This window comes from Zerene cesonia, chromosome 28 (genome assembly GCF_012273895.1).
Source record: "Zerene cesonia ecotype Mississippi chromosome 28, Zerene_cesonia_1.1, whole genome shotgun sequence".
In the NCBI taxonomy this organism is placed as follows: domain Eukaryota; kingdom Metazoa; phylum Arthropoda; class Insecta; order Lepidoptera; family Pieridae; genus Zerene; species Zerene cesonia.
Genome location: NC_052129.1, coordinates 3,013,135 through 3,024,212, shown reverse-complemented (window position 1 = coordinate 3,024,212; position 11,078 = coordinate 3,013,135). Strand labels below are relative to the sequence as shown.

At 34.0% G+C, this 11,078-nt stretch overlaps 1 protein-coding gene across 2 annotated transcripts in view; it reads left to right on the top strand.

The window, feature by feature from the left end:
• The first annotated feature begins 414 nt into the window (after positions 1-414).
• LOC119837714 (latrophilin Cirl) overlaps positions 415-11,078 on the top strand; it is a 233,474-nt gene continuing 222,810 nt past the window's right edge. For both annotated transcript variants that reach the window (XM_038363447.1, XM_038363444.1), the window contains exon 1: positions 415-654. The gene's annotated coding sequence lies outside the window, so the exon portion shown is untranslated. The remainder of the gene's footprint in view (positions 655-11,078) is intronic.

The window sequence follows — 11,078 nt, the reverse complement described above, 5'->3', positions numbered from 1 at the left end:
TACATTCTATATATTCTATTTGCGTGTAATCAGTATCGAAATCAAGATATTGTGTCCAATAAGAAACTTAATACCGAACCCACCCAATCGCTGTAAATTCAATTACAGATAGCATTAAGCATAGCAAGCGCCAAGCGCTAAGTCGCCGAGCTTTTGCTGTTGAATAGTTAGCGTAGGCAGGAGAGACAAAGACCCCACAACTTGCCCCGGCACGGCCACTTACCGCGACTACGTAGGTTTTTATTATCTTTATCTCCTTACCAACGATGCTGTTCAATCGAAGAGTTCGAGCGGCCGACGCATTCAACATAACACGTGCATTACTCACAAAATATTTTCATAAAAGCGAACCAAACGCACCCGACCGACCGCACCCCGCCCCCCTCACCCGCGCCTCGCAAAACCAGTTCAGTCCGTGCCCGGTCGCCGTGCGCGTCGGTAGTTCGTCGAGGTGCAACGCTATCGCGTTACGATAAACCATACAAAACCAAACCAGTGTTGTGGATTTATAGTGTTCCTGTGAGATTGTGCCATTTCACCTTGTGATGTTTTGTGTTACGTTTGTTATAGTGCTGGATTTCTCTTGATAAGTGTGGGACGGGTTCCGCCTGCCGCGGCTAGACGCCTTTTCTCCGATCTCGGGATATCATTAAGGTATTTATTGTTACACCGGCTCATTGTTGTAAGGAATTCTTTCCAACATCGTGTAGTTAAATCGATAGTTTGAATTCGGCTGCCCGCAAGTGCTCGGCGTTGCGATGCGTGCTTGTTAAAATGCGGTTGTTGGATATTTATAAGGACCAAGGATTAGCGTAGTTGATGCGCGCAGCGTGATAGCATAACATCGTAAACAGTCAGGAAGCAGGTTTAGTCGGTGTTCAAAAGGTTTAGTGGGCGACTATTAATTAACTTACTAACGGTATTCTAAAGATGAAGCGATAATAGTAACTCATCATTAGTTAGAGTTAGAAATATTTTACATTTACATGCATGAGGTAAATAAAAGAACCTTGAGGTACGGTCGCGTCAAATATCACAATATATCCATGAAAAAGCTGTTACTAAAGCTTTTCAATAGTGAGCTTTTGTTTATTTTTAATCTCATTAAAGTTATAAATAAATGAAAAACATAGCTTTTCAGATTTCAAGACCAGTTAACGGATATTTACAATCTTTTGTTATAACATAGCATAACTTGACTACACTTTTTCAGTTTCAAAGGGTTTCTTCAATTAATTACAAAAATCATGAGAGGGTATTATTACCTGCGCTTTACATACTTTGAATTCATATTTTTAGCACAAACTAAAACGAAATATTAAGCGAGCTTTTTCAAACATTTACATGTTTACTCAATTATATGGTAAATTTCGCGAAATTTTTTTAAGCAAGATTAAAAAAAAATACGTTCTTAAAAGAAAGGCATTTCCCCAGCCTAATTAAAAAGATGTGCTTATGAGATTTGTTATCTGTTCCCAATAGATGGCGTTACTCCCGCGAAAACAAAGAGGTTTCATTAATTCGAAGGCACTAACAATTTGAATCGAAGCCTGCTAATTAAACAAGACATAATGGATAGCTTTGTTAACCCGATTTCAACAAAACAGTAATCAGTAACGGTTGGAAATTTGGCTTTTATTACTGGCAATCTTACATATACCTGAATTTAATGAACTTTGTGTTATATAAGGCGTGTTACTCTTCTTAAAATATATGTATTATGTATGTTCCTTTAAAATATTTTTATGAAATTATCAAATCAAATGTCGGTACGAATGTGTGAAATATCACTAGTGTATAAAATATTTAGCATATTTAACTTATTTTAAAGGTATCGGTTTGAATTGTCGGACAGTTATTATGAATTAAGCTCAAAATGTTTCGTATAGTATAGTGATTTTCTTTTTAGGTTCCATCTTTATTCGGAATTAATAGAAACGCTTAGACCTAAAGGTAATGAGGTTGTCCATCAAATTGACCTTAAAATCGATTTTGCAAACGTAATGTATAGAATAATCGAAAATAAGAATCTACATATGGCCAAACCAGCTTATATTACATATAAAATGTAAAAGTTACATACTTCTTTACAATAACGTATCAATAAAACAAATAATTATAATGAAGCTCTTACTATTTATTTGCTATAACTGTCAGTCTAAGTTTCAACTAACATCACTAAAACTTACAAAATACACTTAGGTATGTCACATTTCGTGATATCGATAAAATTATCTTCTTCACCTGGCAATCAAAACAAACTCGGACATTCAATTCTAAATAATATGTTCAACATTACCTTGACAATACAAAGAAATCTATCGAATTTAGTCGTAAATGTGATAACGTTTTTGGTAATAAGCATTCATGTTGTAAGCCCTGCCATAAATGCTTACTTTATGATTATTTTATGCATTTTACATATACATTTTACATATGAAAGTATTTTTTCCGATATATGTTTGTTATATTTTTTTTGAACGTCTTTAACGATGTTTTTAAAGTGATAGGAAATGCTGCTTCAAATTATTACCTCAAAAGATTTATTGAATGTTTAATAAAAAAATATATAAACAGGAATATAAAATATAAATAATAAAACGTAATCTAGTTCCACGTGACGTCTCGCTTCTAAGTTTTGTCTTTACTGTTACATATCATGTTAAAATGAGTTTTCTCCGAAATTAATGTACTATTTTTTTGGTTTCATTTTATCCATAAACATTTTAGGCACTTCGTCGTTTTCTTTTTGTAAGCAACCATCAAAACATCTGTAAGAATGTCCACAATTCACCAAACATTTATGCTCATTTCACATTCGAAGTTCAAACTTTGCACGTGTCGCAGGTTTCCGAACACAGCCCCAAGCATTAATTTGCCGCGTAAAAAATCTCGAAAGCGTCCGGAAATGCGTGTTTCATTGGTAGTCGAACAGATGTCGACATATGTCGCGGCACTCGTGGCTGCAGTGCGTAGCCGTGGGCTAATTGACTAGGAAAATAAAATTGTGGTTGCATCTATGTCATGCGCTGGAACGCCCCTGCGATTGATGTATTGCCGTGTCGCATTCTTTCGCTGGGGGCGTTCGAATTTGAAAATTTATGCATTTTAAATTTAGAATTTTTGGTTATTGTTTTTCATAAGCGCAATTTTTATTATTTTAATCTTTTATAGAGTCTTGTGGAATGTAGAGTTAGAATAAAGAGCAATTCATATTTTAGTAAGTTAACATTTAAAAAAGAACTTATCAGGCTCGTACAATATATTTATGAAAGTAATAACAAAAGCAACTGTCACTTTAACTGTTTTACAAATAGTCAAAATTTCATATAGAAAACTGGCTTCTGTATTTTATAAAGAATGTAGAAATGTAGAAATTTAAGTAAACATGTTAACTAGCGCACGTTGATGAAAATTCCAAACACCTTGTTTCAAACAGGTGTACGGTTAAATCGATCGTTTCATATGAGTAGTTTATTATTTTAATTAACATCATTGCAATATCTATAATCTAAACTTGATTTACATAAAATATGATACAAATATCTGTGCACCACGCTCATTCATATCCTGTCACATATAAATGTGGCCTCTGTCACAGATAATGTCAAACGATTTTATCTGATATAAGGATTCAAATGAACACGCGGCACGTAGCTATTTATTATTAAAATGTGTTCTTGGCAACCCTTTGGCTTTTGTTATAATGCAAGAGCTGAGTTTGTATGTTGTATTATTTTTACTTTTTTCTTCTCTACATTATTTGGGGGCTTAATAAATAATATAATAGTCCTTAATTCTCAATAAAAAGTTTATGTACCAAATTTTGTCTTTTAAAAAATGATAATATTTTATTATGAAAAGAGAAAAAGAACGTTTTGAATTTCGAATTCAATTTTAACCTTATTAAAAGTATCGGGTGGTATCGGATACATGATACAAAAGCTTATAATGGCGTCTTAATGTCAGACCACTAAAAAAGTAAGCATTGTTTCTTATGGGAATATAAAACGTGCTACTGTTAACAATTATGGACAAAATAAGTACCAGTCTGACGAGATGTTACTTATCTCAATGGTATTTAACAGTAAAAAATACTGGATCATCCAGTACCGTTATACAGTTATGAATTCTGACCATAGATAACGCCTTGTGGTCTACTTATTATGGTCACTTAATACTCAAAAGTTTTTCTAATAATAACATTAGTGATTACGTCATGTTTTTACTGTTGCCGTGATTTGTATTTTAATTAAATGTTATTGTGTTCAAATTGCAAAGATACTTCGTATTATACACACATTTTCTATGTTTAAATTGTATATACATAAATAAATAGTTTATTTAGTTCAGTGTTCCTGTAATAAATAAATGTGACATATGTATATTCAGTTAATTTAATTAAAATAAAATAGAACTGTTTCTAGGTCATTATATTGTTATGTTGAGTAACTCTGCAATTTGTTTATAGTCTGTAATTTTGTACGACGTTTGCAAGCCAGTGCCATCACTGTTAATAAAAAAAATAAACCAATTTTTATGGCGGGAAATTGAACGTCAAACTTACTCGCCGAAGACATTATTATTCATAGAGTCGTCCCTTCAATGAACGCTGGTAACTATTTATGTAACAGGAAAATGTTTAAAATTGTGATGTAAGATTGAATCATGATTTCAAAGTGCTTAGGTTATTCTATTATTCAAATTGCATTGTCACCAGTCACAATAACTACTGCAAGTAAGTACACTTTGGGCTCAAATAAGATTATTAGATATTTAGACCACAACTTAAAGGTATAATTTAATTTAACAATTTATAATGATACACAATTGTTCACGCATATGATAATGGCGAAAGTGATTTAATTAAAACTATGTATTAAAATTATTTGATATTTATTTGTTCATTCACATTGTTGTTAGCTCTATGGCCGTAAGATGACTGTGCATATTTATTTAATCTAGATGTTGGGTTCTTGGAAATATATGTGGCATATAAAAATCAGTAATATACTTAATCAAATGTGATTTTTAAACTGTCGTTTTTATATACGTTGCAATGATTTATTGGAGATGATGTTAAAAGTGCTGAGATTATAAACATATTAGACAAGGTGGAACCCGCAGCGACACTCGCGTAGTATATGGATAAAAAGTCTTATATATGCTCTCATTCATATTTATAAGTTACAACCGATCTCTGTATTCAATTTCATACAGAATCGATGTAAGCTGTTTTTGCGTGAAAGAGGAACAAACACAGATTCTTAAAAACATTCGCGTTTATGAAGCTGGACTTAGTTTATACTAGCTGCGCCCCGCGGTTTCACCCGCGTAAGTCCGTATCCCGTAAGAATATCGGGATAAAAAGTTGCCTATATGTTATTCCAGTTATCCAGCTGTCTACGTACCAAATTTCATGGCAATTGGTTCAGTAGTTTTTACGTGAAAGAGTAACAAACATCCATACATCCATACAAACTTTCGCATTTATAATATTAATAGGATTACCTACTTAAAAGTTAAATAACAACATCTTGATGAATATATAAAATAAAAACAAAACTTAAATGCACATCGAGTTAAACGAAGGTTTAAATCCTGATCGCAGTTGGCATTAATACGCATTTAAACGCATCAAGAGTTAACTGGACGTTTATAAGTCAGCTGTTTAACACTTTAAATTACACCAATCTGTTGAAATTCCCGAACACTTATTTTAGTTTTTTTTTTATCCAACTGCGTAAAGTTACACTGGGGAACGCCTCCGGCTCCACGATTATAAGAAAGTTATTTTATTGTTACCGCTCCGTTCCCTACAATTTTGGATTTCGGATCTCAGGTTTATTGTAAATCGAACGCGAATATCCGGATTCGTGTTGTATAGAGTAACTAGGAATCCGTTTATGGCTTATATGAAAATTACTTGGGTTTCTGCTGGAATTACTATTCAATTTTTATGGCTGTTCCTGATGTTTACGGGTTATATATTGCCGTTGCTGTAAATATGTATGGTAAAAATGTTTTCTGAGAATGATACGAATTTGTGTATATGGATAATTATAAATCACTTCGTAATTCTCGTATTTCTCTCTTCACTATTTGGGGAGTTCTTTTCTGATACCAAAATATTATCATATATGTACATACTGCGTAAAGAGATAACAAAGTTTTTAATAACGTTATAAGAAAATTATTTTGCAATAAAGTAACAGCACCATACAATAAAACTAAAGCTGCCTTAGATCATAACTTTCGACAAAAGGCGACGGTGTGCGTAAAACTCAGATGAGCGATCGATTTACGTAACACCGCTTTATGAGGTTCTCACCAAAATGTTATCCAGCGTTCGACGTTCCTGCGAGCGGTAAAACTTGCTATATATTGCCCTTTTTCCCCACTAACGCTGTCCGGATTTGCGTGTGAAACGAGAAATGTATCAGCGCCGGCGATACCGTCGTTAAATTCAGACGCAATCGCGACGGTGACTCTGCCATCTTGTTGCCAGGGTTTTACGAGTTTCGTATGACTCTGAAATCGGCTCGAAGGTTATTTCCGCAAATTCATTGCAGGAGTTGCTGGCTCATCAAAATTTTGGAAGCTGCGCGCTATTAAGTCGAATTGTTCGGGAACGATCTTCAAAACAAACATGGTTTATGACAGCAATTCGGCTGAAAAACAGTTTTATTGTATGACGAATTTGATTCGTTCAAAGCAATTCCGTCACGTCATGCGATTATTCTTTGCGTGCAACACTGTAATAGGCAGTACTTTATGAAATACGTACTTATTAAATATTCTAATATAAATTAAATTTCCTTGATAGTGGAAAGAGTTATTAAATTTCTAGCATTAAAACTATGATGATGCTTTTTACATTTTTATATACGGTATATAAAATGTCTAAATAAAATGCTATCTTTGATTTGTTTCGCGATCCCTTCTTATTTCCGTATTTTTATTTTCTGTTGAACACCTTAAGAATGTAAGTGCCTTCTGTAAGACAAGCGTGGATAAGAATAAAAAGAAAAAAATGTGTCACAGTTTCGCATCCCAAGTAATACCAATGTCAACGCCAGCTATAAACATCAGGTAAAAATTGGATCCCAAAGTCGCCCCTTTGCATTCAGGCCGGGATATCGCATGTCTCTTCCACTAATTGGCTCGACGACACGCTAGGTATACTTCGGACAAAACGGAACACCAAATATTTGTCATTTAAAAGAACCCGAAGAATTTAAAACGTATAAATTAGGCATGTTACGAAATAATTGCACTTTTATTTCGCTCGTAAGTATCCCGTTTCGAGACACTCTAAACGCAATCAAGTTTGCGTCCTTCCCGAGTTAAATTGAGACATTGAATGTTTTCCATTTTCTTTTCTCTCCAATTCCGAGCCAATAGCTAAAGTAAAAATGCGCCCGATACCACCAACGTGGAAAGCAATATACGACCTCGTCGGAGAGAACCGTTTCCTTTAATGTTTTCATGAATCTCGGAAACTAAAGACCGTGTAACAACGTATCTGTTCGTTGCCTTTTAATAGCTCGAAAGCGAACAAACTGCCAAGTATTAAGTTTTATCAACCATCTGCACGAGTGTCACGTCTTTATTACTACTTATTCTTTGTCCTCATGAATGCAGTGGTCGCATAGATGCGATAGATGTATGATTGCGTCCCGTTCTTCACGCGTGCAATGCGGTGCGGTTACACGCTCCATCTTGAATGCTTGCTTATGGTAAAGCGAGAAGTACGGCGCTGTGAAGGTTTGTGCATGCTTTAATCTGGATCTCTACGTACGTACAAGATCAAATCCCACAAGGAACTGAATCGTCTAGCCGTATCATAAGTGACGTGCGACCCTTTGAAGCTAAGACCCGTATAGGTGTTCGATTTAATAAAAAATGGCGTACCTGAACCGGTCCCTTGGCGTGTTTGTACATTTTTCTTACTCTTGTGTAGGGTTTTTGTTACGGATTTCGATTGAGATAGAATCGCAAGCGTTATTAAAAAAGTTTCTCATGTAATTCTCGTGGCGACTCCCGGCGCCCGCGGATTTTTTGGCGATTTATCGTTTTTACTTCGGTTTGGGGTTTTTGCGTTTATTTATACGGAATATTGAAATGTAGAAATGTGGGTGTAACTTTTAAGTTGTACAAGGTTTGGGCTAAAATATGTCTTATGAATTATTAGACTTATACGACGAATACCAATTTTATTGCTCCAAAAAAAAAAATTATCCGTATAAAAAAAAACAAAAACTAGTGATCGATCCCATTCATATCGATTTACAAAAATTCCTATACGAATATACAACAACGTTACGTGTCCAAAGGAATCGGAGCATGTGACGTGTTAGCAATTTAAAAAATAAAAGCTCCAATATGGCCGCTCGTAGTCACAGCTGACTCAGCGTCACCTTACTATCGTCTATTGTTATTGAAGGGACTTTTGCTTTATGACTGCGTTTGTTCAGTTTAACATTTAAACTGTTCACTTTTCAATGGGTAGGTTTTAACAGGCTATCGCCCGTTACTCTGCTTCAAGCGAACAATTGAATTGAGTCGTATTACAATTATACAAATAGTTTGAAGTTTGTCTTTCTAATTAAGACACTATTTTGTTCGTAATCTATTGTGAGCCTTACATTTCTTTAATACCTTCTTGATCAACTTTGAATTTAATTAATGGTTAATACTTTTGTAATATGTCTGAATCTGTTTTTAAGTCTAATCGCGTAGGTTGGATTCATTCATTCTAGTTGCGTGGGTTTATATTATAATTTAGCAGTCATTTATCTAAAACTACAAACATTCAAATATTTGTAGTTTTCAGGATAAGTAATTTAATCTATTTTGTTAATGATAATCGAATCCATTTTGGTTGTAAATGTTTAAACAAATATTCATATGATAGAAAGCCACGTTATCTTTGAGAGAGCTATATTTTATTTTATTCATATCCAGCGATCCGGGCGAAGCCGGAGCTAGCTAGTATATTATATAGGAACATTTCAGCTATTTATGCCCTATGCAAAAACATCCACAACTCTCTTATAATTTGAAAATACAACGTATCTGCTAACAGTATAACTATTCAAACACCCTTTACATCCCTTTAGCTTGCTACCTGCTCCGCGATAAGGCCGTTTGTTTTAGATGTAGTATTGTTCTCTTATCACTTATCAATCCCTTTGTGGACTTGTAGCTAACTTCGAAAAACATTTCGCAGATGCTTTTAAATAACTTGAGATGCTAAGTATTTTGTGCCTTATGTTATAGATACGTAAATTTATTTTTTATGTATTCCGCCGTATGAAGGTTAGTGGGTATTTGTGACATTAATAGTAATCAGTTATCATTATTAAGTTTGTTTGATACAACATCTTAGTATCCATTAATTATAATGATATCTTTATAATGTATATTATAGATTTGGTACGTACGTTTCTGTTACAGACATATTTAAACAGGGTATTTCTATACCTATGTAATTTAGTTAGACTTGAGGGAAATTGTTACACGCCAAACCGTATCTCTTGTAAGCAAAATCCTAATTCTCAAATGGATGGCCCGATTTCAATGCAATTTTATTCGCTCTGCCATTTAAGATTGAAAACGGTTCATTGACACGAGGCGAAATACGAATTTTAAATATGGCCGTGTTAACATTATTATTATCAATTTAATAACGGATCATGTTTGATTCGTCATGTCTGTATGTCACAGGGACAATTGAATCTAATAGAGGCAGTACTCATTGTGATGCTAATGTTATTTGTTACATTTCGTAACAACTTTAAAATGGAGAGGCGGTTGTATTTGTTATGATAATTTCGTTACAGTGTGTACGTAAAGCGTTCGCTAATACTATCAACTATTATTTATAGTTATAATAAATCGAAATAGAACTGTTCTTATCCTATCCTACTTTCTTCCTACTTAATATAAGTGCGAAAGTTTGTAACGATGTGTGTGTGTTTGTTACTCTTTCACGTAAAAACTACTCAAACGATTGCAATGAAACTTGGTACGTAGACAGCTAGACAACTGGAATAACATATAGGCAATTGAACACTATTTGAATAGAAATAGAAATTTGAATTTCTAAAATATCTCTAAATGTACTTAATAGTATACCTATTCATAGCGCAATGATATAAAAGTATATTTTTATAGATACGATTTAATAGGTACAATTAAATAAGGGTACTTCTAGATAATTCGATGATTGTCGGTTTAAGGATTGGTTAGTGGCCATGATTATAGCGCCAGAGGCTTAGGTTCGATCTCAAAGAATATTTGCCTCACATTGTTTTGTCTCGAGTTTATACTGCAATCTCAATCCCACTATAATATTATAAATGCGAAAGTTTGTTAGAATGTGTGTGTGTTTATTGCTCTTTCACGCACAAACTACTGATCCGATTGCAATGAAATTTGGTACGTCGACAGCTGGACAACTGGAATAACATATAGACAACTTTGTATCCCGATATTCCTACGGGACACGGATTTACGCGGGTGAAACCGCGGGGCGCAGCTAGTATGATACATATCACTTCATGCGTTTGATTTGAACTCCGTATATAGTACAGGACAACACCTACTTTTGAGTTACTTACACGTAAAGAGCGCAAAAGCTTGTACACACACACATACCGGCTATTATAATACAATTTCACCTTTATCACTTAGTAAATAAGTGTAGATAACGCGGATTTGAGAAATATTTACATACCGTGAATGTTTCATAATATGAACTTTAGAAACTAGGAGTGGATATTTAATGTATGTATTCTAATGTCGTTTTGAAATAGTTATTGCTTTAATATATTGTAATGCCTTACCAATAGGTTCCGGTTTTGTAATACAAATTGAAGTGTTATAAAATGTAAATATTTACGTGAAATTGATAAGCTCCATAATTGTATATTTGTCGCATTTTATAACTATATATTGTTCTAATAATTGTTTACCATTTCAAATTTGATTTTATCCACATATGTGTAGTTGTTCCATAGCTACCCGCAGACTAACAGTCAGCAGTATCATAAACCAGAACTGATACTTCTCTC